This window comes from Miscanthus floridulus, chromosome 2 (assembly GCF_019320115.1).
Source record: "Miscanthus floridulus cultivar M001 chromosome 2, ASM1932011v1, whole genome shotgun sequence".
Taxonomy (NCBI): Eukaryota; Viridiplantae; Streptophyta; class Magnoliopsida; order Poales; family Poaceae; genus Miscanthus; species Miscanthus floridulus.
The window spans coordinates 51,623,338-51,650,211 of record NC_089581.1 but is presented as its reverse complement, the minus strand read 5'-3'; the positions used below and the strand labels follow the sequence as shown (position 1 = coordinate 51,650,211).

Genomic DNA, 26,874 nt, shown 5'->3' with positions numbered 1-26,874 from the left:
CATATCTCCCATGAACAAATGGTGGTACAAGCACAAGATGTTGATGCTCCACAACCTCCTCCTCAAGTGGTCAATAGAAGAAATACACCTCTCCTACAAGATCATCCACAAGATCTCATCATAGGGAGTCCAACAAAGGGGGTGATGACTCGATCTCAAAAACTTACTTCATTTATTGCTCATCACTCCTTTGTCTCTTGCTATGAGCCTACCAAGGTAGAAGATGCTCTTAAAGATCCGGATTGGATCAATGCCATGCATGAAGAGTTGAACAACTTCACTCGCAATGAAGTTTGGAATCTTGAAGAGCGACCAAAAGATGCAAGAGTCATTGGAACAAAGTGGGTGTTCCGCAACAAGCAAGATGATCAAGGTGTTGTTGTGAGGAACAAGGCAAGACTAGTGGCAAAGGGGTTCTCTCAAGTTGAAGGTTTAGATTTTGGAGAAACCTTTGCACCGGTTGCAAGATTAGAAGCCATCCGTATCCTTCTTGCATATGCATCACATCATGAAATGAAACTATATCAAATGGATGTGAAAAGTGCATTCTTAAATGGCTTTATTAATGAACTAGTCTATGTTGATCAACCTCCCGGGTTTGAAGACCCTAGATATCCTAATCATGTTTATAGGTTGTCCAAGGCACTATATGGGCTTAAGCAAGCCCCAAGAGCTTGGTATGAGCGCCTTCGGGACTTCCTCATTGAGAAGGGCTTCACCATTGGGAAGGTCGACACCACACTATTCACCAAGAAGCTTGATGGGCATATCTTCATTTGTCAAGTATATGTTGATGATATCATCTTTGGATCATCAAATGAAGACTCATGCAAAGAATTTGGTGAATTGATGTCTAAGGAGTTCGAGATGTCAATGATTGGTGAGCTTACATTCTTTCTTGGTTTTCAAGTCAAGCAAATGAAAGAAGGCATCTTCATCTCTCAAGAGAAATACACAAAAGATCTTCTCAAGAGATTCAAGATGGATGAATGTAAGCCAATCAAGACCCCAATGCCTACCAATGGACATCTCGACCTAGATGAGGGAGGTAACTCGGTTGATCAAACTCTCTACCGTTCTATGATTGGTAGCTTGTTATATTTAACCGCATCTAGGCCCGACATCATGTTTAGTGTGTGTATGTGTGCTAGATTTCAAGCTAGTCCTAAGGAAACACATTTAATTGCCGTAAAAAGAATCCTTAGGTATCTTAAGCACACACCAAGCATTGGCCTTTGGTATCCCAAAGGAGCTTTATTTGAATTAATTGGCTATTCCGATTCGGACTACGCCAGGATACAAAGTTGATAGAAAGAGCACATCTGGAGGGTGCCATTTGCTTGGTAGATCACTTGTGTCTTGGTCCTCCAAGAAACAAAATAGTGTGGCTTTGTCCACCGCCGAAGCGGAATACATTGCCGCGGGTGCTTGTTGTGCACAAATATTATACATGAAACAAACTTTACTAGACTATGGAGTAGTTCTAGTGAAAGTACCTCTTTTGTGCGACAATGAAAGTGCGGTAAAACTTGCAAATAATCCGGTTCAACACTCTCGCACCAAGCATATAGATATCCGCCATCACTTTCTAAGAGATCATGTAGCTAAAAATGATATATCACTAGAAGGTGTAAGATCCGAAGATCAATTAGCGGATATCTTCACTAAACCGCTAGATGAAGCTACATTTTATAGATTGCGGAACGAGCTCAATGTACTTGATTTTAGTAACTTCACAAAAAATTGAGCTTGTGTTGTCCCTTGCATTCATTGTAAAATACAACATGTTTAATTTGTGGCAATGCATATAGGGCTTGTCTAACATGGTTAAGATAACCGCCGAAGAGCGTGTGAAGAAGCTTAACCTTGGATCAAACTTGACAAGCAACTAGATTTACTTACAAGTATTACATATGCATGAATGTTGTTTTGTCATTTTGTTCCATTTGCCCTCTTGTTGCCTATTTTCTTAAAAAGAATTATAGCCTAAGGCAAAATATTTTGAAAAATATGAGGGTTTGAGAGAGGTCACTCACATCAGTCCTAATTGGTGTTTATTTGGATCTTATTCAAGTTGGGACTTGATTGGGAACAGGTAGCGCGAAGGTATGTTGAAGAATTGCTGGAAGAGGTGCACCGGACACTGCACCGGACGCTGCTGTCCAGCGTCCGGTCAGTTCACAGGAGGTGAACTGCTGTTGAAGGAGTGACCGGACGCTGCGTCTGTGCGTCCGGTCAGAAAGGGTTCAGCGTCCGGTCGATGAAGGAAGGACAAACTGTACTGACCGGACCCTGCCTGCGTCCGGTCATGGACCACCGGACGCGTCCGGTCGCGATTTCAGAGGATTTGGACCTCTCTGGAATCGACCGGACGCTGGGTGGTAGCGTCCGGTCGCTACCACCGGAGCGTCCGGTCAGTAGATCTCGCGCGTCTTAAGGACTCTTTTCCCGTTTCCTTCTCTGTCGCGCGTTGGGGGTTATATATTCGGATCTCTCTTTCTTCTTTGACCTCAGCCCAAGTCGCCGCCGCACCGTTGCGCCGTCGCCTCCTCGCGCCTCACCTCACGCCCGCGCAGCCGTGCCCTAGCCCGAGCCGCCGCCGCGCCCAAGACGCTGCCATCCTTTGCGCCACCGCGCTCGGCCCCCTTGCCAGCCACGCGCCGCTGCAGCCCAGCCGCGCGCTACCGAGCCCCGCGCCAGCTCATCTCGGAGCACCGCCCGCGCCACCTCGCCTGCTCAGCTCCTCGCCGGCCTCCTCTTGACCAAAGCTCGCCGATCAATCGTGCCAAGGCTGCCGGTCTTCGCCAAGTGTTCTTGCCCTATTCTCCCAGTGATTGGTATGGAAATCTTTATGTTTCAATTTGATCTCCAATTGTGACCTAGATCAAATTCTAAATACACTGTTCCCCATTGCATTCAGGGCATTTGACCTAACCCTAGCCGGTTCCGAGATCCCCCACATTACATCTTACCTATTCTCGGATTGCTGATCGTCAGGTAGAAAGCCACTCGATTCAATTTCGCATCTACATTGCTTTCTCTATTAGGATTTCGCATCTATTAGATATATTGTATTTATTTGTATATCCATCTATTCCATCGTGCAGCGAGTCGGTTCCGTTGTGTTTCGTCTGGCAGTTGGCAGTAAACTCGGAGCCAAGCTCGCGAGTAAGGATCGAGGCCAAGCCTCGAAAGCAGCAGTTTGACAGTTGATCTTCATCAGCGACAGTTCACCATCTTGTCAGTTCAGATGGCTCGCACCAAGAATGTTGGTGGTGGTCCAGGTGATGATGATCGGAGGCCCCCGCCTCGACAGCCAGCCGGATCCAAAGGCAAGTCAACCAAGCAAGTAACATCCAAGAAGCGGAAGTACCCCAACGCCAAGACAGCGAGAGCAGCAGCTGTTGCAGAGGCCGTAGAGCGTGCCGAGAGAGGTGGTACCCGCAGCGGAGTTGTCATTGCAGATCAGCCAGTTTCACCTACATTCAGAGCTGCGATTGAGGAGGCTGAGCGTCGTCATGGTAGTCCAGCTGGGACTGCCACGTTGGCAGGACGACGGGTTGCCATTGAGGAGGGTCCGTCAGCACAGGAGCAGCCCCCACCATCAGAGCCTCAGCCAGCCCAGGAGACTCAGGAGAGTCAGGAGACCGAGCCGGCACCTCAGCTACGTCGCTCGAGTCGCACCAGTGCTGCAGTTCCACCGAGGCCAGTTACACGGCGCAGGGGTTCACGTCCTCCGCCCAGACCTCAGGGTCCGCCTCCAGTGGTTCACCTCGACTTGAGGGCCGCTACAGCCAGGCAGGTTCAGCAGCTGCGGTTTGTTGAGTTTGAGGTATGGTTTCCTCCGAGGAGGGATGAGAGAGCAGCTGAGGGGTTCTACACGCCACTGCATGAGGATTTCTACAATGCATATCTTAACAGTGGGGCAGTGTTCAGATCACAGAGGGTCTGTCAGATAGAGTCTATTGTGGCAGCAGCCGGAGAGGGCATTCGGCAATACTTGTCATATTTGCCAGGACTGTCAGATCTGATTGGACGGACAGGGATATATGTACCTTCTTGGGTCCGTCAGTTCTATGCCTCGCTCTATGTTGATCCTCATCACAGATTCATTCACTTTGCTTTCAACGGCAAAGACCATAGAGTGACTAGTGGCAGAGCCAGGGAGATACTGAGACTACAGGAGCAACCTATAAAGATGCATGAGGTTTGCTATGGACAGCAGGGACCTCCCAGGCGTCCCCATGGAGGGTTGGTACCCCCTACAGACTTAGTGCGGCATTGCTTCAAGGAGCCATTTGGTGAGGGGTCGAGCAGGAACCCCAGTGACTTGACTCCTACAGCGAGGATACTAGAGGCCATCATCAGGAGGACACTGCTTCCCAGGTTGGGATACAGGGAGGGCCTGACTCGCTTACAGCTCTGGCTTCTCAATGCCATCATGCAGATGACAGTGTTTGACATCTAGGACCTCCTTCTTTCAGAGATGGAGGATACTATTGCTGAGGGATTCAAGGGCCGCAGGCAGCTTCCCTATGCTCACTGGATCACCTTCCTCATTCGCAGAGTTGTGATGGATAAGCCCCCTGGCATGATGGATGAGTATACAGGTGCCACCACAGAGTTCCCAGCTTACAACCTGTCACAGCAGATCAGACACGCCACTCCTCAGGCACCCAGTCAGCCTAGCCGTCGCCCCGACGTGCCAGAGTCTGCAGCTCAGCAGGATGAGATCATCAGAGGGATTGCAGCTACTGAGGAGGCGGAGCTAGAGGCACAGCAGGAGGTGAGCGAGTACAGTGATAGCTCCGACGACGACTACCAGCCTATACCTCAGATGCCTCCACGCAGACACGATGCAGAGGCCGGTAGCTCCAGTTCTGCTCCACCTGCTCCACAGACAGACCCCGCTCTCATTGCTATTCTTGAGCGGATGCAGCAGGATCAGACACGACAGGCACAGGAGACAGCTGCCAACTTCACACAGTTTCAGGCTCGTCAGGACGAGTTCCAGCGGCAGCAGCAGCTCCTTCAGCACCAGCAGCTACTAATGCAGCAGCAGCTTATGGGATTCATGCAGCATGTAGTGACAGCTATTGGGGTCCCAATGCCACAGCCTTCGCCCCAGCTTGCACAGCCTCCTACCACTTCGACGACTCCAGCAGTACAGCCCATCGGGCTTCAGAGTCAGGGACAGCCTCCAGTTCAGTTCACGTCACCTCCAGTACAGGTGTCCCAGTGGTTAGCCTCACCGGGTGTTGCCCCGCAGTTCACGCCCTTTCAGACAAGCTTTACACCAGAGCAGTCTTCCTCGCTGTTCGTGCCTGAGTCATCAGTCTCTAGGAGTCTTGGAGCATCATTCAGCGAGTTGACCGGCATGCCTACTCCGCCTCACATGCATACTGCCGGACCGTCTACAGCAGCTCCAGCTATCATGACCACTTAGAGGCTCCCCTCGTCTGTCGCCTCGTCAGATCCTACGACAGACTTACTTGCAGCGTCACAGGCAGCACCAGCCTCAGCTCAGACCCAGACCGCTTCAGCGACACTTCCTGCTTCAGAGGGTCAGTCAGTTCAGAGCTCAGGATCAGATGATGATGCCGCCCAGTTCCATCTTGCTCCACGTACTTCAGCGCCCGACTCGTCTGCTGCAGCCCCGCCGTCCGACCCTTAGGTTTTGGTGTTTGACGCCAAAGGGGGAGAGGGTTTGAGTATGTAGACTCAGGGGGAGCGAGTTTTAGGGGGGCTAGTTATCTAGTATTAGCTTATTATATACATTTGGAGTTTCATTTGTGTGATACACTATTACTTATGCATTCGTGTGTTTACTTTCATGCATACTATTATATATATGTGATAGTGCTATCTACGTGATTGTGATATTTGACATGTGTGATTTCTACTTTGCTTTATCTATATGTCATATCACTTGAGTAATGCTCATTTGCCCTTTGCTTCCGCGGTTATACTTCGAAGCAAATGAGCTTTGTAATTAGTACTCATGCTTAATTCATATCCTTTGAGTACATTGTGTTGGCTTGGGTCATATAAGCTTGACTAACTCTTTGGTTCTTATTGACAAAAGCTTATATGAACCAAGCCCGTCAAAAACCTCACTCCATAACATACTCGAGGTGGTATTGTCATCAATCACCAAAAAGGGGGAGATTGAAAGCATCTAGGCCCCTAGTTGGATTTCGGTGATTAATGTCAATACAAGATTACTATGACTAACGTGTGTTTTGCAGAGGCAATTAAGTTAGGTCATGGTAATGGAGATCGATTGGGCAATCGAGGTTGTCATGCCCCTACGATGGAAATCGTTTCGGTTTTCAAAGGATGGACGACAAGGTTAAGGATAACTAGTTCTAAGTGTCGATTGGAGTTGGAGAGACACTTAGAGTAGTTTAGGACTTTGTTTTTCCTTTGGCCGTACTATGAAGGGGGGTATGAACGAGTAGCTTGACCTAGTTGAGTCTAGTGAGTTAGGTGTGGTGCACACTTGTTAAAACTAGCTCTAGGTAGCTCCTATGAATGCCTAAGATCCTTTGGAGCAAACTTCATTCACATATGTTCGAAAGTTGGAAGTGAATGGAGGGTCAAACACTGACCGGACGCTGGCTCCGGTGCGACCGGACGCTGGCCGCAAGGTCCGGTCAGTTCGTTTGACTGAGGTGGTTAAGTCTGTTGTGACCGGACGCTGGAAGGTTGTGTGATCGGACGCTGAGGGCTAGCGTCCGGTCGACTCCAGTAAGGGTCCAGACTTGGAAAAGAGTGACCGGATGCGTCCGGTCAGTGTGACCGGACCCTGTGTATCCAGCATCCGGTCGTTTACAGTAAGCATCCAAGAGCGACCGGACGCGTCCGGTCGGTACTGACCGGACCCTGGCAGCGTCCGGTCATCACTTGAAAACTGGTTCGCGGGTTGAACTGACCGGAGCGTCCGGTCATCATGACCGGAGCGTCCGGTCACCCCGCAGAAGCTCATAACGGTTAGTTTTTCAGGCTGCCTTATAAATAGAAGCTCCACTCGTGAGTGGAGCAACTTTTGCTCATTCCAACAGCTGAGAAACACGTTTGTGAGTGCCAAGAAGAGCAAGGTCCTAGTGAGGTGTTTGTGATTTGAGAATCCAAGAGAGTAGCCTCACTAGCAAATCAAGAGTAGCAAAGTGTGCATCCATCTTCTCATTAGGCTTCGCGTGGTCAAGTGAGAGTTCGTGCTTGTTACTCTTGGTGATCGCCATCACCTAGACGGCTTGGTGGTGATTAGGAGTTTGGTGTTCACCCGGCGGAGCTTGTGGGTGACCCAACTCAAGTTGTGAGCGGCTTTGGGTGATTCGCCACGACGGAGTGTCGAAGAATCAACCCGTAAAGAGCACTTGATCCTTGCGCGGATCAAGGGGGAGCTACACCCTTGCGCGGGTGCTCCAACGAGGACTAGTGGAGAGTGGCGACTCTTCGATACCTCAGCAAAACATCGCCGCGTTCCTCTCTCTCCCTATTTACTTTGAGCACTTACTTTGAGTATTTACTTTGAGCAATTCAATACTTGTTTTACATCCATAGAATTGCTTGCTTGAGTAAGGTTGGAACATAGGTGGTGAGTTCATTGTGCATTAGTTTGATAGAAACACTTTTCTAGGCACAAGGGGTTAATTGGGCTATCCGTAGGATTTGTTTATTGCAAGAGAATTTCGAATTAGCCCAATTCACCCCCCCTCTTGGGCATCTTGATCCTTTCACCATCTACCACAATTCTAGTTTAGATAGTGTCTATTCACACATGGCTATGACACTACCCTATGTTAGTATGCTCTCAAAGGCTAACTAAAGAGCCACACTAACTAAGCAAGCAAGCTCTCACAACTAGCTACACTAAAGAGCTTGACAACTAGTTTACGGTAATGTAAAGAGAGTGATCAAGAAGATTATACCGCCGTATAGATGAAGGAACCAATCAATCACAAGGATGAATAACAATGAAGACCAATCACATCGGAATCAAAGGATGAACACAATGATTTTTACCGAGGCTCACTTGCTTGCCGGCAAGATACTCCTCGTTGTGGCGATTCATTCACTTGGAGGTTCACGCGCTAATTGGCTTTACACGCTAAACCCTCAATAAGGTGCCGCACAACCAACACAAGATGAGGATCACACAAGCCACGAGCAATCCACTAGAGTACCTTTTGGCGCTTCACCGGGGAAAGATCAAGAACCCATCACATTTACCACGATCGGAGCCGGAGACAATCACCACCCTTCGCTCAATGATCTTCGCTGCTCCAAGCCGTCTAGGTGGCGGCAACCACCAAGAGTAACAAAGCAAAATCCACAGCGAAGCACGAACATCAAGTGCCTCTAGATGCAAACACTCAAGCAATGCACTTGGATTCTCTCCCAATCTCACAAAGATGATAAATTAATGATGAAGATGAGTGGGAGGGCTTTGGCTAAGCGCACAAGGTTGCTATGTCAATGAAAATGGCTAAAGGTTGTGAGCTATAGCCGGTCATGGGGCTTAAATAGAAGCCCCCACGAAATAGAGCCGTTATACTCCTTCACTGGGCATAACACGGGCTGACCAGACGCTCCGGTCCAACTGACCGGACGCAGCACCGGACGCACCGGTCGTGAATATCAGACGCGTCCGGTCGACATACCGGACGTGTCCGGTAGCTCCCAGACTGCCACGTGTCCAGTTCAAAACAACAGAGCCATTGCTACCCATCTACCGATGACCGGATGCTCACACCGGACGCTGAATCACAAATGACCGGACGCTGAGCCATCGAGTCCGGTCGAGTCCAGTAAGTCACCAGGGCGATCGGACACGTCTGTTAGAAAACGATCGGACGCTGAGCCTCAACGTCCGGTGGAGTACAGTAAGCATCCTTGCCCGATCGGACGCGTCCGGTGATACTGGACTGGACGCTACCAGCGTCCGATCGGCTGCTCTACCGTATACTGCCTTTTCTGATTCACACCGGACGTGTCCGGTCGTGGAGTTCATCGCCAAATACCGGACGTGTCCGGTCACTCTACCGGACGCGTCCGGTCACTCTGTAACCAGCGCGATTAACTCCTCTTCGACTCTATCTTCTTTACCCTTGCTCAAATGTGCCAACCACCAAGTGTATCACCTTGTGCACATGTGTTAGCATATTTTCACAAACATTTTTAAGAGTGTTAGCACTCCACTAGATCCTAAATGCATATGCAATGAGTTAGAGCATCTAGTGGCACTTTGATAACCACATTCCGATACGAGTTTCACCCCTCTTAATAATACGGCTATCAAACCTAAATATGATCACACTCTCTAAGTGTCTTGATCACCAAAATAAAATAGCTCCTATGGTTTATACCTTTGCCTTGAGCTTTTATTTTTCTCTTTCTTCTTTTCAAGTCCAAGCACTTGATCATCATCATGGTATTATCATCATGTTATGATCTTCATTTGCTTCACTACTTGAAATGTGCTACCTATCTCATGATCACTTGATAAATTAGGTTAGCACTTAAAGTTTCATCAATTCACCAAAACCAAACTAGAGCTTTCAGAGAAGACGGAGAAGCTTCTCGCCACGTCGTCGGAGGTGCGCTCGAGGGAGAGGGAGGGAGGATCGCCGCTGGGAGGGGAGGTGTAGCGTGCCGCCAGGAAGGGAGGACTACGGAGCTGCCTGCTGCTCGAGCGCGAACGTTGACAAGGGAGGGAGGGGAGAGGGCACACCACAGGGAGGGTAGCGGCGCCGAGTTGTGAGAGAGAGGGAGAGTGGAGGGAGAGAGGCGCGGCGTGCGACGAGGGAGAGAGGGAGCCACGCCGTGCGACGAAAAGGAGAGAGCAGGGGCAAGAGAGACATTTGACGCCCGTATGCTAACTTGGATCCCTGCTGGCGCGAGGGCCGACGTGCCACGTGAGCAAAAATGACATTTTTGTATCTGTTTTCCGTCCTTGCTGGTGAAAATGTGGCGGCAACCGTTGAGGATACTGTCTAAGGAGGTGCCGACCTTTATAATGGTAAAAAGTTAAATCTTCCGCATGATACTAGGTCCTCCCGAGGGAAAGAGAAAAATGGGATGGGGTGGTCATCGTCGTTGGGTAATGGTTTATTTTACTATTTTTATTTGGGGTAAGTTTTGTGTTCATTTTTCTTGCATTCTAAATTATAATTTAGTTAAATTTTATCGTATTTCAAATATCTCTATTTTATCATTTTAAATAAATATTAAAATATATGAGTTTATATAGTTACACCATCCAAACATATTCCATCAATAATTTAATAAACTAAATTGATAATATAGAAGTTGATGTATTTTCTCATAACATAGTTAAAATTACAAGAGTTTTGTTTAAGATAAAACTTAACAAAAAATAGTTTGTGATTAAAGGAGTATCGATCTTTGGTGGACTAATTTTTCATAAAAAATTGGACAGTTCGTATTTCTGCTAGATCTGCAATTTTCAGGTCAAAAATAAAATGTTCCATATTTTTATGCAGAGGTATAAATTGTTCACGAAATTTATTACAGTTTTATTTCACCCGTTCTATCATGAATGGTGAGTTTAAACTGTTGCGTGTAAATCCATTTGTCAGAAAAGCGATAAAAAATTATAGTTTTGATAGTTAATTAACTTAGTATTAGAATTGAAATTAATAATCTCCGTGGGCGGCTACATCGGGACGAGCAAACGAGAATCATCATCGTACTCCAAAGTCCAAACCGAAGAGAACGCCTTCGCCATTGTTTTTGACCGTTTGTTCTTTGTTGGATCAACCAGAGAACTCTCCTCCCAAACCAAAATTGCCGCCTTCGCTTCGGAGTCCTTCCACGGCAGGGACCCGCCGGAGCACCACCGCCTCCGTCCATGTCCCTCAACCGCCTCAAGGAAACCCTCAACGCCTGCTCCTCTTCCTCCTCCCAACCACAGACCCAACCGCGCTCGCCGCCGCATCCCGCTCTCCTTCCGCGGAGACCCCCAAAGACGTCCCTTTCGCAGCAGCTCCTCCGCCTCGAGGCCGCCACCTCTTCATCCTCCTCCCTTTCCTCCAGTCCCATACAGCTCCCACCCGCCCCCAGGGCCCCGATCGAGAAGCCGCGGGAGGACGACGAACCGCCGTCGTCGGAGGATGAGGACGAGAGAAAAAGTCGCCCCATTATCCGCCGCTGCCTGCCTCCGCCACCAGCGGCCGCCCTCGAGTCCCTCGGGCCATACGAGCCACTTGTGCTCTCGCTGCCTGGAGAGCACCCTGTCGTCCAGGTACCGTACTGCGCCTGCGTCTCCTCGGTGGCAGTAGATTCGTTAGGGTTTGTCTCGCAAGAATGACTTGCGCAGGAAGTAGTTCAGTTTCAGTATACTAGTACAAAAACGGATTTATGGTAACATAAGTTTGATCATTACAAAGTATTTATGAATACAAACCCGATATAACCACGTTTCTAGTGTAAACTTTTCATATGAATATTATGATTACACTAATTATTGGTCAAAGATGACAAAGTTTGAATTTTGAAATACATGCACTCCTTGTATTTGGGGATGGAGTGAGTAGTGATAAATCCTACTTCTTGTGAGAAGAGGGAGAGCGAGAAAACATTGCATAACCGTTTGCCATGGCATATCTTGCTGTTCTTGATGCGGTTTATCTCAGTTAAATAGAAATTGGTAAATGAATACGTTGCGATTGAGATAGTTCCAGGGAAATACAATACAAGAAGACAATAGTTGATGCCCTGCGGTTTATCTCAGTTAAATACAAGGAGACAGTAGTTGATTATGAGCCATTTGCATGCATTTTATATCATAACTCAACTTTTACACGTTCCATGGTTGATGGGACATGTATTATGTGGTTGATGGACTGCTTTTTTTCATCATTTGACCTTCAGGATTTATGTTGGACCAGATCTCGAGGTCTCTTTAACAATACTATTATTTACAACGAAGCTGAACTTAATTAATTCTCTGTAGTGAAGGGGCTGACAACTTGTTTTTTCTGGGAAAATAGTTGCCCCTTATTTATTTATATGGTTCTGCTGTGTTGCTAGTGTTTCTTTCATGGACTCATTTATTCTACTTTCTCTTTAAGGCTGAGATATTGTTTTTGCTGATAAGTTTTTTCCTAGCATCAAGAAGCATCGTAAATAATTGCATGATCCATTTCTTTGGACTACACCAAAACCACTAAAAAATTTACTCATGGGCAAAACTCAGACATGGCCAAGGTTTTGGCAAAACAAGGGTGTTCAATAGCGCTCAACCAAAAGTATCAGCTACAAGCATGAAAAGTAAATGTGATTTGCACATGTGCACACCATGCTTTTATAGCATAGAGCTATGTTCTTACATGATTATTGTTTGCAAAACATTATACTTGATTTTGTTTCTTCATTTTCTGTGAATGGTTTTACATCTTTGTCCACTGTGGGATTGTTTTATGTTCAAATTTAACACCCCCAAAAAAATTCCATTCTGTATTATTTGTAATCATCATACAGAAATGCATTTTTGCTTGTGTCTCTGCCCAGGCCCCTGATCGTTATAATTATTCATCAGTTTAATTTCTGTACTTTTTTTTTATCTGGTTGTAGGTGCCCCCATCAATAAATTGTAGGCTACTTGCGCATCAGAGGGACGGTGTGAGATTCTTGTACAATTTGTATAGAAACAATCATGGCGGTATTCTTGGAGATGACATGTGAGGCTTCAAAATTGCAGATGATCATTTTCTTTAAGGAGATCAATGATCCTCATTTCGTTCTTGAAATAACCTTGAATATCAATCAAGAGTCTTCTTTTAGATAAGCACTCATTCAATCATATTAAATGTTGGTGGGGATCCAAATTATTTTAGCAAAGCAATTAGTTTTCTCAATGTAGTTTGTTGTTGCTGGTGCATAATACTAAGTAAGTAAGCTCGGCTTATTAAAGGTTAGCATATGCATATATGTACACTGTTGATATAGTGACAATCAACTCATTCCTATACGTAGAAGTTACTGGGCTCTTTGAATCTTACTGCACTTCCTGTTCATCTTTTAACATGATTTCTCTTGTGATTTAGGGGTTTGGGAAAGACCATTCAAACTATTGCTTTTTTGTCTTCTGTTATTGGAAAAGGCAATGGCCATGAGCAATCAACAAACAAAGGAAAGAAAACTGGCCCTGTACTCATCCTCTGCCCTACTTCGGTGATTCGGAACTGGGAAAATGAATTTTCTGAGTGGGCAGAATTCTCTGTTGCTGTCTATCATGGTTCAAATCGTGATTTGGTTCTTGGAAAAATTGAAACTCAAGGACTGGAGGTACTCATTACCAGTTTTGATACTTTCAGAATTCATGACAAGATTTTATGTGGTATCTCGTGGGAACTTGTGGTTGTTGATGAGGCACATCGTCTCAAGAATGAAAAATCCAAGTTATATACAGCATGCTTGGGGATAACAACTCAAAAGCGGTTTGGTCTCACGGGGACCATAATGCAGAATAAGATCATGGAATTATTTAATCTATTTGACTGGGTCGTGCCTGGCTGCTTAGGGGATCGAGAACACTTTCGAGCCTATTATGATGAGCCTCTAAAACAGGGTCAGAGGCTAAGTGCTCCTGAGACATTTGTTCGAGTTGCTGATACGCGCAAGAAGCACCTTGTTTCCGTTCTTAGGAAATTCTTATTGAGAAGGACAAAAGAGGAGACAATTGGACATCTTATGCTTGGGAAGGAGGATAATATTGTTTTCTGCAAAATGAGTGATGTTCAAAAACGTGTTTATAGAAGAATGCTGCAACAACCTGATATACAGATCCTTATTAATAGGGATGTACCCTGTAGCTGTGGAAGTCCTTTACCTCAGGTTGAATGTTGCAAGAGAACTGAACCAGATGGTGTTATATGGTCTTATCTTCACAGAGACAACCCTGATGAAGGCTGTTCTATATGCCCCTTCTGTCTTGTTCTTCCTTGCCTCGTCAAGCTTCAGCAGGTTTTTCCTATCCTATGTTATTTGGAATGACAGCAGCAGCAACAAGCCAACAACAAAAACCTGTTCATTATTTTGGACATTTTTTTTTTTTGAAAAATCTGATATCTCTTCCTTTATTGTAGATTAGCAACCATCTGGAGCTGATAAAACCTAATCCAAAGGATGAGCCTGAAAAGCAGAAGAAAGATGCTGAACTTGCAGCTGCTGTCTTCGGTGCAGATATTGACTTAGTTGGTGGTACCACTAAAAGTGAAAACTTCATGGGTCTCAGTGATGCTGAACATTGTGGAAAGATGCGAGCACTAGAAAGGCTTTTGTCACTGTGGACTCAGCAGGGTGACAAGATTCTTCTTTTCAGTTATTCTGTCAGGTTGTTCATTTATGCACTAACATTTAGCTCATAAGTTGGCAAAGTTATATTGTTATGGTGGGCCAGGTGTACCAGCGCCGGAAGCGCAGCCGTGGCTGAGCAGCGGCAACAGCTCGCGCGCAACGTGCAGCCTTTGCATGGTGACCGCGTCCAGAGCGGGCGCCATTCCTAGAGTCTAGGATCCTAGATTGAGTTCAGTTAGTCGATTTAAAGGAAGCTAGTCAGTTTGGTGAGTTTGTTAGGATGTGGCTATAAAGCCTAAACACTTGGTTAATGATAAGTTTGGCTGGAGATTGATTAATCTCTCCCGCTCCCTTCTCGTGTTCGTGCGCTCTCGCTCTCTGTTCGACGCCGACCGCCAGGACGGCGTCGCAGCCTCGCCGCCGCCGTGAGATCAAACCACGTCCTCCCACAACCCACGATTACTTCCTCAGAGGTAGTAGTAGCCATCATAACAATCTGGTACCGATGTCAGACCCGATGTCTGGGATTCCCACCACCATGCTCTCCTCCTCCGCCGTTCTGCCCATCCACCTTGCTTCCACCGCCGCGCCGACCACCACCACTGCCCCACCACTGCCCCACCACACCTCCTACCACGGGCGTCTCTTCATCGCCCCTAGACACCCTCACTGCCGCCATCTATGGCCTCCAGCGTCAGATGGGGCAGTTCGCCACCCGCCTGTCAGCCGTCGAAGGGCGGGCGTCCATTTCCCCGAGGGGCCCATCCGCCAGTAACCCTCCGCCGGCGTCCCTTCCGTATGGGTTGCCAGGCTACAGCTGCATTCCGGTGGCGCCGTCGACCGCCTCCGTCGTGGTGCACACGGAGGCGTCGGTCCAACCGCCGATCCCGTCCGCGTCGGTGCCGATCACCCAAATCGCCTTCCCGCACTCCCCGTCGCCACTCCCCAACTTCAATGCACCCCCGATTCTGCCGGTACCATACGAGGGCCATGCGGACGCCCTCGGCGTCCCTCGCTTCTAGAAGCTGTACTTCCCGACGTTCGATGGCAAGGACGATCCCCTGGCCTGGCTGAACAAGTGCGAGCACTTCTTCCGGGCATGGCGCACTCCTGAGGCGGACAAAGTCTGGCTCGCATCGTTCCACATGAACGGCGTGGCACAACACTGGTACTACATGCTTGAGCGTGACGCCGGCGACGACAGCGCCATTTCGTGGCCACTCTTCAAGGCGTTGTGCCACCAACACTTCGGGCCGGCGCTCGGCACCAACCACCATTCCGACCTGGCGCGCCTACCTTTCCGCGGGACCGTGGCCGAGTGCCAGGAGGCGTTCTAGGCCCGGATGGCGCACGCCGGGCCGCTATCGCCGGCGCAGCAGGTGCAGCTCTTCACCGGGGGACTGCTGGACCCCATCCGCACCGACATCGAACTCCAAGGACTGACAGATCTCCAACGGGCCATGGGGCTGGCCCGTGCCTACGAACGCCGCGTGGGGGCGCTATCCGGGGCGACTCCAAGCCAGCCTCCGCATCCCCCGCCGCGCCGAGAGCCGTTGGCGCTCCCTGCCACGACATCACCGCCGACGCAACAGCTCACTCTCGTAGCGAATGCCCCGGCGCCGCCGCGCCCGTTCCGCCGTCTATCTCCAACCGAGATGGCGGATCGCCGGCACCAGGGCCTGTGCTACAACTGCGATGAGCAGTATGTGCGTGGGCATAAATGCCAACGCTTGTTCTACCTGGAGGTCACCGACTTCGACGACACCGAGCCCCCGCTGCCCGAGGAGCCGGTTCTAGATCAGCCCCACGAGGAACTGTCGTTGCTCATCTCGCTGCATGCGATCGCTGGCATTCGCACCGAATGCACCATGCAGCTCCGCATCGCTATCAGCAACTACGAGCTCACGGCCTTCCTCGACTCGGGCTCAACACACAACTTCATCAGCACAGCGACCGCCCGTCGCGTCGGCCTGCACTTCCACGACAGCCAGGGCGCCCATGTGGTGGTCGCCAACGGTGATCGCGTTGCGTGTCGTGGCTTGGCCCACGACATCGCCATCCGCATCGGTGATGAACACTTCACCATCGACTGCTACCGTGCTACGCCATTCCGCTTGACTGCTACGCCGTGGTCCTCGGCGTCAAGTACCTGCGCACCCTGGGCCCTATCTTATGGGGCTTCGATGACCTCTGCATGGCCTTTTGGCACCACGGCAAGCGCGTCCTATGGAAGGGGATTGGCTCCACCTGCACTGACATTCCCCCCACCAGCCGTCTACACGCCGTCCGCGGCACGGAGTCCGCCCTGCTCGATCGCCTGTTGGACTCGTTCTCCAACGTCTTTGAGTCGCCAACTGGGCTTCCGTCGCCTTGCGACTGTGATCATCGAATCCACCTGCTGCCGAACACCGCCTCGGTGGCCGTCTGGCCATACCGCTATCCCCAACTCTAGAAGGATGAGCTCGAGGCCCAATGTGCGACGATGCTGGAGCAGGGGATCATCCGGCCGAGCACCTCACCCTTCTCCGCACCGGTGCTCCTCGTCAAGAAGCAGGACGCCACATGACGCTTCTGTGTGGACTACCGGGCGCTCAATGAGCAAACGGTGAAAGACAAATTTCCCATCCCGGTGGTAGAAGAACTCATTGATGAACTGCACGGCGCGCGCTTCTTCACCAAGCTCGACCTGCGCGGCGGCTACCACCAGGTGCGCGTCCACCTTGAAGACGTTCCGAACCCATCACGGGCACTTCGAGTTCCTCGTGATGCCGTTCGGCCTCACCAATGCACCGGCGACGTTCCAAAGCTTAATGTACGTGGTGCTCCGGCCGTTCCTCCGTAAGTGTGTCTTAGTGTTCTTTGACGACATATTAATCTGCAGCGCCTCCTGGTCCGAGCACTTGCAACATCTCCGTGCCGTCCTCTCCGTCCTGCGCGACAATCAACTGCGCGTCAAGCGCTCCAAGTGCGCATTCGGCACCTCCTCCGTGGCCTACCTGGGCCATGTCATCTCGGCGTCGGGCAGGGCCATGGACGGAGACAAGGTGGTGGCCGTGGCGTCTTGGCCGTAGCCCACCTCCGCACGGGTGTTGCGCGGCTTCCTCGGCCTCGCTGGCAACTACCGGCACTTCACCAAGGATTTCGGCACCTTGGCGGCTCCACTCACCCAGTTGCTGCGCAAGGAAGGCTTCCTCTGGACCGAGGCAGCCACGACGGCGTTCGCGGAACTCAAAGAGGCGCTATCCACCGCACCGGTGCTACACCTCCCGGACTTCACCAAGCCCTTCATGGTGGACTGCGACGCCTCCGGCACCGGCTTCGGTGCCGTCCTACACCAAGGTGCCGGCCCCCTCGCGTTCTACAACAAGCCTTTCGCCGCCCGGCACTTGAAGGTGGCGGCATATGAGCGTGAGCTCATCGGGCTCGTCCAGGCTGTGCGCCATTGGCGGCCATACCTTTGGGGCCGCCACTTCGTCGTCAGGACCGACCACTACGCGCTCAAGTACATGCTCAACCAACGCTTGTCTACCGTTCCCCAACACCAATGGATAAGTAAGCTTTTTGGCTTTGATTTTACGGTGGAGTATCGGCCGGGCCGCCTGAACACGGTGGCGGACGCTCCGTCACACCGTGAGCCAGAGGCGCCCTGTCCGGCGGCGCTCTCCGCCCCGTTGTTCGCACTCTACCACGAGCTTCGCATCGAGCTCCAGGCAGATGATCAACTACGCCTTCTCCGCGACACGATCACTGAGGCCCGCGGCGCGCCATGGCACTTCGAGGGCGGCCTGATCCTCCGCGGTGAACGCATCTACATCCCGGCAACGTCCAGTGTCCTGCCGGCTGTGCTGCAACTCGCACACATGGCTGGGCACGAAGGGGTCCAGAAGACGCTGCAACGCCTCCGCCTTGACTTCGTCGTGGATCACGATCACACTGTGGTCCGCGACTTCGTTCGCTCCTGCCCCACATGCCAAAGGAACAAGACGGAGGTGCTCCACCCGGCCGGCCTGCTCCAACCCCTCGACGTTCCATCACAGGTTTGGTCTGACATATCTATGGACTTTGTTGAAGGCCTCCCCAAGGTGAATGGCAAGAGTGTCATCCTCACGTGGTCGACCGCTTTTTGAAGTATGCTCACTTCATAGTGCTCGGCCACCCCTATACGGCGTCTTCCGTCACGCGCGCGTTCTTCACTGACATTGTCCGCCTGCACGGGTTTCCGGTCTCCATCGTGAGCGATCGTGTGGCGGGACTTGTTCAAGATGGCGTGCGTGCAACTGCGCATGAGCACCGCCTTCCATCCGCAGACGGACGGCCAGTCCGAGGCGGTCAACAAGACGATTGCCATGTACATGCGGTGCATCACCGGGGATCGCCCTTGCGTCTGGCTTGAATGGCTTCCGTGGGCCGAGTACTGCTACAACACTGTGTTCCACTCCGCGCTGCGCACTACGCCTTTCCAGGTGGTCTATGGCCGCCCTCCCGCGGCACTGCTACCGTATGAGCCGTCTGCGGCGCGCACGGCAACAGTGGACACTCTTCCGCAGGACCGGGACGCCTTCCTCGCTGATGTTCGCGACCGCCTTCTCCAGGCTCAGACCTACGCCAAGGGCTACTATGATGGCCACAACCGTGCCTTGGAGTTCAACATCGGCGACTGGGTGCTGCTTCGGCTCCTCCATCGGTCGGCTCAGTCCCTAGTGCCTGGGCGGCGCGCCAAGCTGAGCTCGCGCTATGCCGGGCCTTTCCAGGTGCTGGAACACGTGGGCGATGTCGCCTACCGTCTATTGCTTCCGAGAACGCCCGTATTCACGACGTCTTCCACGTCGGCGTCCTCAAGCCCTTCCACGGCACCCCACCCGCAGCGACCCTGGCTCTTCCACCTCTACGCCATGGCCGTCTCCTCGAAGCTCCAGAACGGGCGCTGTGCGCCCAGCTGCGCCGTGGCGTTTGGCATGTGCTCATTCGGTGGGTAGGCCTTCCAGACGATGAAGCTACTTGGGAGCCGGTCGACACGTTCCGCGAGGCCCACCCTGACTTCCAGCTCGAGGACGAGCTGTTTGCCGAGGGAGGGAGAGATGTTATGGTGGGCCAGGTGTACCAGCGCCGGAAGCGCAGCCGTGGCTGAACAGCGGCAACATCTCGCACGCGGCGCGCGGCCTCTGCATGGTGACCGCGTCCAGAGCGGGCGCCATTCCTAGAGTCTAGGATCCCAGATTGAGTTCAGTTAGTCAATTTGAAGTTTGTTAGTCATTTTGGTGAGTTTGTTAGGATGTGGCTATAAAGCCTTAACACTTGGTTAATGATAAGTTCGACTGGAGATTGATTAATCTCTCTGTCGATAAAAGATGCTCGGCAGTCCACCGAGGGGTATCCCATGATGGTAGATTTGTCGTAGAGGTGAGCGAGATCAGGAGCGAGATGATAATACAAGCACCAAGACACAAGATTTAGACAGGTTCGGCCGTCAATATGACATAATACCTGCATCCTGTGTTCTGATGTATTGCATTGAGATGTATGGATCGTGTCCACTAGGGGATCCCTGCCTCTCCTTATATACTCTGGAGAGGTAGGGTTACAAGGAAAGTATTATATTTGGTACTATACAATATCTTACGGTGCACGCCGAGCAGCGCCGTGCACACCTTGATCTTGTGGCTAGGCCACCTTTGATGGTACGGCCCATGTCTTGTCTTGAGAATACCGGGGGCCATACCCCCACAGCTAGTCTCCGAGCCTGACAGTAGGTGACGTAGTCACGTGGTGCCAGGGTCAGAAAGTAGAAGACCAGTTAAGCAGGCAGCCAGTCCCCGGGCGTAGCCTCGAGATGAGAAAAGCGCACATTCACCGTAAGATGAAGTGTGTCCACTTAGTCCCCGAGCCTATTGGAAGATGAAGAATGAATCTTGTAGAAGGGTCAAAGAAAAGGAAGTTTGAAAGCTTGCCGACGTCGTCTGACATGCGTGTATCAAGACCCCAGACATGCTGCCCAAGATCAACACCCTGATCCGAACAGCATGGAGCAGCTTGATAGCACACCGATGAGACGTAGCAAGATCCGACCACCAAGGGAGCACCGAGGAGTTCCCGGCGTCGCCGGCGATGTCCGAGCACCGAAGAGCGAAGAGTCCCCGGCGCCGCTGGCGATGTTCGAGCACCGAAGAGCGAGGAGTCTCCGGTGTCGCTGGCGATGTCCGAGCACCGAGGAGCGAGGAGTCCCCGGCTTCGCTGGCGATGTCCGAGCACTGAGGAGCGAGGAGTCCCCGGCGTCGCTGGCGATGTCCGAGCACCGAGGAGCGAGGAGTCCCCGACGTCGCTGACGATGTCCGAGCACTTAGGAGCGAGGAGTCCCAGGCGTCGCTGGCGATGTCCGAGCACCGAGGAGCGAGGAGTCCCCGGCGTCGCTGGCGATGACCGAGCACCGAGGAGCGAGGAGTCCCCGGCGTCGCTGGCGATGACCCAGCACCGAGGAGCGATGAGTCCCCGGCGTCGCTGGCGATGTCCGAGCACCGAGGAGCGAGGAGTCCCCGGCGTCGCTGGCGATGACCGAGCACCGAGGAGCGAGGAGTCCCCGGCGTCGCTGGCGATGACCGAGCACAGAGGAGCGAGGTGTCCCCGGCGTCGCTGGCGAGGTCCGAGCACCGAAGAGTCTTCGGCGTAGCTGGCGACGTCCGAGCAGCGAGGAGTTCCCAGCATAGCTGGCGACGTCCGACCACCGAAGAGTCCTCGGCGCAGCTGGCGACATCCGAGCAGCGAGGAGTTCCCGGCGTAGCTGGCGACGTCCGACCACCGAGGAGTCCTTGGCGCAGCTGGCGATGTCCGTGCGGTGAAATGTGCCCACTTAGTCCTCGAGCACGAAGAATCCGAGCGCTGAGTAGCTGGCGATGAAGCACGAGCGACGAACAGTCTGGTCAACTGGTCGGTGGCGAAGTGAGCATTGAGTAGAAGCGACCGGCGAACAATCCAATCAACTGGTCAGCGACGAAGTCCATGAACCTAGCAGTCCGACCAGTCGATCGGTGGAGAAGTCCGAGCACCACGTGGTCCGATCACCTGGACGATGATCCTACAATACAAACATCTAGAACAAGTAGTACATGATGTAAAAATATATGAACTCCGGAGAAAAAATAGTGTATGTAGCTTGGCGATCAGTTGGAGCGAAGATGTATTTATATTTAATATAAACCGTCCGACTAGTTAGTGTGTAGCTGAGTCTCCAGCCGTAGCTAGCCCGTTAACCATAACGCAGAATGCGGAGCCCTTGCACGTGTAGGAGGAACATGCGTGGCCAAGGAGTCGCTGCCCACCACCCATAACGTAGAGCGCGGAGCCCGTAGCACGTGTAGGGAGGAGCCGGAGACAGGGCCGTCTCTGGAGGCGTCCGAGCATCAACATGACTGTTCGGGGGTTCGAAAAATTGTTTAGAGAGCAAACATGGAGAAAACAGTTCGGAGAAACATCATGGCGATATACGGAGATTGGAGAATATTTAGGAAAATATTAAAGTGTGACTTAGCTTTAGACAGAACGTCTGGTCGGCGGAGTATGGCGTTATCTGGTCGGTGTTGACGGCGAGCACCTAGCGGGCGGTGAGTTGTTGGTGAAGACGACATCGGAGGTGGTTCCAAGATCGGATCTGCTGTCGCGGGGGCTAATGTAGGCAGCGATGAATCGTCGTCGTGGACCAGCATGGATCTCCACGAGATTGATGACGAGAACGTGCTGTTGATTTGAGGTCCATCTGGTTCGCCATGGATCAAGCGCACACCCCTACCTGGCGCGCCATATGTCGACAAAAGATGCTTGGCAGTCCACCGAGGGGTATCCCACGATGGTAGATTTGTCGTAGAGGTGAGCGAGATGGTAATACAAGCACCAAGGCACAAGATTTAGTCAGGTTCGGCTATCAGTATGACGTAATACCTACATCCTGTGTTCTGATGTATTGCATTGAGATGTATGGATCGTGTCCAGTAGGGGACCCCTGCCTCTCCTTATATACTCTGGAGGGGTAGGGTTACAAGGAAAGCCTCCTATTTGGTACTATACAATATCTTGCGGTGCACGCCGAGCAGCGCCGTGCACGCCTTGATCTTGTGGGCTGGGCCACCTCTGATGGTGTGGCCCATGTCTTGTCTTGAGGATATCGGGGGCCATACCCCCACACTCTCCCACTCCCTTCTCGTGTTCGTACGCTCTCGCTCTCTGTTCGACGCCGACCGCCAGGACGGCGTCGCAGCCTCGCCGCCGCCGTGAGATCAAACCACGTCCTCCCACAACCCATGATTACTTCCTCAGAGGTAGTAGTAGCCATCATAACATATATTGCCATGAACTTTAATCCCATCAGTTCCAATTTATATCGATGTTTAGTCCCACTGTTTTACCAATTGCTCTAGTGATTACTTTCATGCCACAATTTAATGTTGTTTATTTCTCAAATTAGGACTGAAAAGACAGATTGCTAACTATTCTAGTACATGGGTCATGTTCTATCATTCCATAAATACATCTCTGTTTGACTTTTTTACTAGGAAACATATTTCAGAAGATCATTTAGGTTTCAGCCACACTTGACCATAAAATGGTAGAATACACAAAATATATCTGTCCACTGCTGTAAGTGGGTTTTCCATTCTTTTGATTATTATCGATTTTGTAATGGAAAAATTGTTACTTCATATTCCTTAGTAGGCATGCTTTCGTTAGAGCACAAAATCTTATTTATTTAGGTTTTATATCTATGCCAAAAACTGTCTCAATTAGAGTTGTGGTTTAGATTTATATGTCTGACAGTGATTTTAGGGTGTGATTGGATGTAAAACTTTCTAACTTGTGACCCCCATAATATATGTTACCTAACTAGTAGATATTTAGAAAGTTAGTTTTGGTCAAAATCTGAGTTGCCCAAATGAATGGTGAAAATTAATTGTAAATAGTATTGTTGCTATTATCTTCTAAATACACGCACTTTAGATATGCTACTTGTTCTTACATGCAGAAGAGGAAGAGAGAGAGAAGGGGAGGAGGGGGGGGGGGGGGGGGGGGGTGGAGGTGAAGGAGACTTTCCTACTTGTAGCATCACTGCATTTGGTTTCCTTGATGATTTCATTTATTTCTATTTACATACAGGATGCTTGACATACTAGAGAAGTTTCTCATAAGGAAGGGTTATTGCTTTTCACGCTTTGATGGAACGACTCCCATGAATGCACGCCAATCACTAGTGGATGAGTTCAACAGAAGCCCTAGCAAACAGGTGAATTTTGGCAGATGTGGATTTTTTGTACTTCTACCTAACAAAATTTTGAAGGCCATAGTTGATTTAAGTGGTTAAATTCTTTTATGCAGGTTTTCCTTATATCTACTCGGGCAGGTAATTTAGGTGTAAATCTTGTTAGTGCTAACCGTGTGGTGATATTTGATCCAAGTTGGAACCCTGCCCAAGACTTGCAAGCACAAGACAGATCATTTCGGTATGGACAGAGACGGCATGTCACAGTATTTCGCCTTACTTGGTGCTGGTTCACTTGAAGAGCTCATTTATTCTCGACAGATATATAAACAGCAGCTTTCCAACATTGCAGTCTCCGGAAAAATAGAGAGACGTTACTTTGAAGGCGTGCAGGTATTCTCTTAGCCATAGAAGTATCTTGATAAGATTGAATGGAGGACATAAATTGCTTTCCACGAGGCATTTGTATTGGTACAATTTGAGCTGGCTTGGAACAAAAGATGTTGAGGATGGGGTTTATTTACTCAATATTCTTGGATAGGCGTAGTCAAGAATTAGAATTTTTGTCCATTCTATGTGGCACGTAGTTTGACAGCTACACCAAAAAGGATCACAATATGTTCCTTTTGTGTTCTGCTACGACCGTGTTTGCCCAAGTTAACTACTCCATTTGGTTCAGTTCCATAAACATTTTCTCTGCTTTCCAAACAAAGGTCTAACTGTGTAAGAGATATGTGTTTCTTTCATTTTCTTCTTATCTTCAGAGATGTGTTAGGATTGAGACATTTGATAAGGACTTCATACATTCAGAAATGTCTCAAATTTACTGTCTTCTGACTGTTATACACCTGCTTTTTTGGTCCAAGACCCAATCAGGATGTTAAGTGTTTGGGAATTCATACATTGATGCAAAATACCTGGGTGTATTGTTACAAGGAAGTGACATTGTGTAATCCACAGAATAACATTATGCATAATTGTTGTTAGATGGCATTTGAGAAAAAACAAACATGTCACCACCCAACGATCTTCCTATGCATTTTTTAACACATCAGCATATGTTAGTTTGAGAATTTCAGTTTGGGCTATTTTAGCTGTTGCAGGTGTGACAGACTAGGTGCAATCACGACTGCACAATAGTTTAATTCAGATTGGCCTTTTGGTAGTTTTAAGTTTACAGCTTACTGACTAGATACCTGGTATCCGTTTTGGGTATCTAATTTGGATAATTCTGATTTTTTTTATAACTTATAATTCTGATTTAGGATGACAAGAAATTTCAAGGTGAGCTCTTTGGGATCTGCAATCTTTTCCGTGACTTGTCCGATAAGCTTTTTACTAGTGAGATTATTGAGATGCATGGAGAACATGGCAAGAGTAGTGCAACAGAAGCAACAGGGATAAGAGAAATAGTTGATACTGATTTATTTGGTTCACAAGAGAATAGGAAGTCTTCCACAGCAACAACAGATATGGATAATCAGAAATTGGTTGATTTTGGTATGCTCTTTCTCTGAAAAATTACTTTATGTTTACCATAAATATACTCATAAAAGGTTCATGGACCAAATGGCGAAGGTTTAGTCATTACTGTGGCTGTTAGCTTCAAAGGCTTGATACAGAAAACTAGTTATTCATTTTAGATGCAATCTAGACCTTCGGAGATACTTGCTCAAAAGATTTTGAAATACTGCATCCATTCTGTTCTTTTATGGTGTTTATCTGTAGCTAGTATTCAAGGCCTGCTGTTCAATCTATCGTTTCCTAGTCTTGGGATATTTTGAGCTTATTCAGTCAGTCCTTCATAAATTCACAGTAGCTTGCTTTTTTCGCGAACGCGCCTTAGCATGTCTTCATTCAGATTCAGGTAGCTTGCATTTTCTACACTAAAATATAGACTGCTTAAAAGTTGAATTATTATGTTATTTTACACTGTTTTGGAATATCAAGCTATTCTTCTGTAGCCTGAAGCTGAACAGCTGTTTATGGATCCAGCTATAAATATACAGTGATTCTCTTTCTTTGCTGAGAAGTGAAAAACCTGGCATAAAATATTTTCACCCTTTGTACTCCCGGGTGTATTGTCTAGTAAGCTATGTCTATCATGCTCGTGATTTTGAGAATAATTATGTTTCTGTGTAATTGTAGAAGTTCATATGAGATTACTAATTGAGAGTAGCCTGGTAGGCTGACTTCTGTAACCTCTCATCCCTCTCACTGATCCATTTTATATTGAAGTAGTAAATTTGGTCTGTTTAACAGGGATAGTTTATGCCCACCGCAATGAGGATGTTGTGAACTCTCGAACAAACGAAAGAGAGAAGGGTGGAACAGACGAGACTGTTCAGAGCTCCTTAGAGGAGCTGCACAGTAAGAATGAAACAAAGCATACTGTCATGGAAAAATCTTATTCATTGGAGGAGAAAAGAAAAGTGGCAAGATCTTATTCACTGGAGCAGAAAAGGAAAGAGTTTAGCTGTATCGCATCCTTCATGGGTATGGATGACCTTGAATTTAGCAAGTGGCTGCTATCAGCCTCACCGCTCCAGCGGTCCGAAGTGCTGCCAGCACTACAAGAGGAAAAAGAAGGAAGTGTGAGAAAAAACAGAAATGATGATGCAGGCCCTCGGAGCTACCGCAGAGCTTTGACATTAGCTTGTGTAGCTAATTGTGGTTGTTATGACAAGGAATGGTAGTCAAATTGACCCATGGCACCGATCAGTAGATATGTCTGCAGCCCCGCTTGATTTTGACCCTTTATGAGTGCAAACTGAGCTCAGGAAAGCCTTGGTCACTTTCAACTGGCTGTTTTCCGGTCAAGTGAAATCTAATCTGTATTGTGGCTGTTAGTTCCTGCTCAGCTGTCTGAGCCTTTGTGTAGCGAATCTTATCATGCAGGTGGCTTGCAATGTCACCGTGATCTGTACTAATCATTTGGATACCGTAGTCTTTTATATATAAAGTTTTTTCTTCTAAACATACTTAGGCATACGGCGATGGACGTATATCTGCTGCTTGTAAGGTGTGAAGAGGGTGTTTTCGTTGTGTTCTTTTCCCCATCAATGTGCTGAGAACAAAGAGGGGGAGGAGACATGCGCGTTGCTAGTTGGAGACGCTTCTTCAATCAGCCCTGCCTGCGTAGGACAGTACTCCCTAGAGCAGATGGCACCACTCACCGTCGAGGCGTCGACCACTGTCAGTCTCGGCAAGTCGGCATATGTGGCTAGCAGCACGGCAGGCACACACGCCCTGACCCTCATTCTTTCCATCTCAGTAATGTTACCCACCCGCCACCCAGTAATCACTTC

At 49.4% G+C, this 26,874-nt stretch overlaps 1 pseudogene; it reads left to right on the top strand.

The window, feature by feature from the left end:
• The first annotated feature begins 10,745 nt into the window (after positions 1-10,745).
• Positions 10,746-26,538, top strand: LOC136523851 (switch 2-like; annotated as a pseudogene).
• The last annotated feature ends 336 nt before the right edge of the window (positions 26,539-26,874 follow it).